Source organism: Tiliqua scincoides, chromosome 5 (assembly GCF_035046505.1).
Source record: "Tiliqua scincoides isolate rTilSci1 chromosome 5, rTilSci1.hap2, whole genome shotgun sequence".
Lineage (NCBI taxonomy): Eukaryota > Metazoa > Chordata > Lepidosauria > Squamata > Scincidae > Tiliqua > Tiliqua scincoides.
In genome coordinates this window covers 89235545-89238090 of record NC_089825.1, presented here as the reverse complement: position 1 = coordinate 89238090, position 2546 = coordinate 89235545, and the positions used below count along the sequence as shown (strand labels likewise).

The 2546-nt window shown below is 47.2% G+C and overlaps 1 non-coding gene across 1 annotated transcript; it reads right to left on the bottom strand.

Annotated features, from left to right (window-relative positions):
- Positions 1-338: 338 nt before the first annotated feature.
- On the bottom strand, positions 339-410 carry TRNAQ-UUG (transfer RNA glutamine (anticodon UUG)). The gene has a single exon. It is a non-coding gene; the product is annotated as a tRNA-Gln (tRNA).
- Between the last annotated feature and the right edge of the window lie 2136 nt (positions 411-2546).

The window sequence follows — 2546 nt, the reverse complement described above, 5'->3', positions numbered from 1 at the left end:
TGCACCAGCATTCCACCTCGGGAGAAATGCGCATTGCTTGTTTCAGATCCGCTTTCCTGGGTTTGCGCGTCTTAGCCAATGGCTGGGCGTCAGAGGGAAGCGTTCCAACCCCGCTGTCCAATGAGAGGCCAGAGAATGTTCGCCTGTTCTTCCTGCTGCTGCTGGATTTCCCTCCTCCCCCACTTTGCCTTCCAAAAGTTGCATGCATAGCCGTTGTAACGCTGTGCTCTTGGCGCGGGCACAAAATAAGCCCCCTTCTTCGCTCTTGGTTGCCTACAGGGGTTTTCCAGGGGGATCCCCAATGCCCTGGAACTCTTGTAGTGCAAAAATGTCCCACGAGGTCCCACCGAGATTTGAACTCGGATCGCTGGATTCAAAGTCCAGAGTGCTAACCATTACACCATGGGACCTGCTGACTCCTTTCTGCACCAGGAGGCTCTCTCAGTCACTGTATTTGTCTTTCTGGCACGGTTGAGCACCGCTTGAAAGCCAGAAGCAAGCGGGTTAGGCTGCAAGAGGATTGCAACGTTAAAAATGGGGGGGGGGAGAAGCAAACATGAACCCAGAAAAGGGGTTTCCCCTTCAAGCTGTCCAGGCAAACGTACTGCTCAGCGGTTAGGCTACTGGAGCGTGTACCGATTTTAAACAGGAGAAAGGGGCATGCACCAGATCAGTGCACAGTGTTTGCACCAAAGGCAGCCTCTGACATTGAGCGTCACGCTGCTCCCTGCAATTAAAATAAATAGCTCATTAGGTAAAACGTTTGACGCTGATGTGCTATTTTTCTACCTGCAGGGACATTTTTTTCCCCCATCGGGGAAGCATTCAAAAACATGATCTCTCTTCAGTCTTGAAATGCTACGATCCCCCTCCCCACGTCATGCGCTTGCATGTGCAGGCCCAGCTATTCCTAGGGCACAAAGCCCACTTCTGCCATACAAGGCTTGGAAATGAAATGAAATATAGTTGCTGGTCTAGGGCTGCAGTGGTATGTACACCCAGTAGAATCATTGCAGTAGCCTGACAGCCCAATCCTAGGTATGCCTACTCGGAAGTAAGTCCCATTGTAGTCAACACGGCTTGCTCCCAGGTAAGGATTGCAGCCTGAGCGAGGAGGAAAAGGGAGGTGGTGGAATTCTGGAACGTTGCACTTGAGAATGGAGATGTGGGCGGGGCATATTTTAGAAAGCACCCCATGCAAAAAAAAAAACTCCATGCATGTACAGTAGTAAAATGAGAACATGGGGGGGGGGATTTAGCTCAAGCCTCTGGGATCTGTTAGATTTCCTGGTCTGTTAGATTACCATATGCAAGATGCAGAGTTTTTGCATGGCAAAGGATTCAAAAACATAACTCCCCCCCCCCAGCAAACTGAAATGGAACAGTTTAGAATTCTACCCCATCAGTTCCTGCATAGATACAGTAATCAGCACCTTAATCACTGAGTGTCTCTTCAATCTGTGCTCTTACTTTGAAGTAAGCGCACTGAACTCGGGGGAACTTGCTTCCTGAGTAAACATGCATAGGAATGGCATGTAGATCAAGCTTTGCAGGGAAAAAGGAGTTCGGAGAGTGGATATGGCCAGGAAGGGGTTTAACACAAATCATCTGTTTGAAGCTCCCCAATGAAATTCCGCAGGCAGTCTGAATGTATTATTGAGCTATACCCTGCTAAGATGTTCTCTTGTGCTAACCCAATCGCTATGAATGGGAACTTCATAGGAGGCTCTGGTGCAACTCCCATTCATTTAAATAAGGCTTGCACAGTTCACAGAATGTGTACATTGTGACTTGGACTGCGGCCAGACATAGGGAGAATGTGGAAGGGGGTGGGTAAGTGCCCCCAGACAATGAGCTTCACTTCCCATCCCCCCCCCCACATCATTGCTGGACTCATTGAATCATGAACTGGAAATACTGTAAAAGATTGCAATCCCTTTAAGCATGATTGCTTGAAAGTTAATGCCATTGTTGCAAGGTGCAAAAACCAAGATGTTACAAGGGATCCTAGATGTTACAAGAGATCTCAGATGTTGCACTGTAATCCCAGGTACCAAAGCAAACTCAGTAGACAGTGGTGATCAAATCCAGGCTTTTATTGTAAATCCATCAGCAAAAGATTGTAAATCCATCCACGTCTCCAAAGGAGACTGTGTAAACCCCAAAGGAGACTGCTTGCACCAGAAGTGGGGAGAAGAGAAGCGTGTAACGCCTCCTTTAGCTGACTTTTATTACAATCTGGGGTTCCCTCCTTGAAACACATTTGGAGACAATTCATTGGTGGGTTCAAAACATCCATTGTTTTATAATAGGCCATCTTATACATCCATCATATACAATATACCCCCAGCAGTTAGCCAATGGCACTGCACACAAACCTGACCTCATCCATAACCATCGGATGATGTTCTGTGGCCTTCGTAAGGCAACCCGTGAAATGCAACATACTTGCTATTGGTGTGTGTGTTCATCTAAAAACTGCTGTGAAATGATTTTCTCTGGGAATCTGACCTTTGCAATGTATTAATCCGGAAGTGCTTTGATAT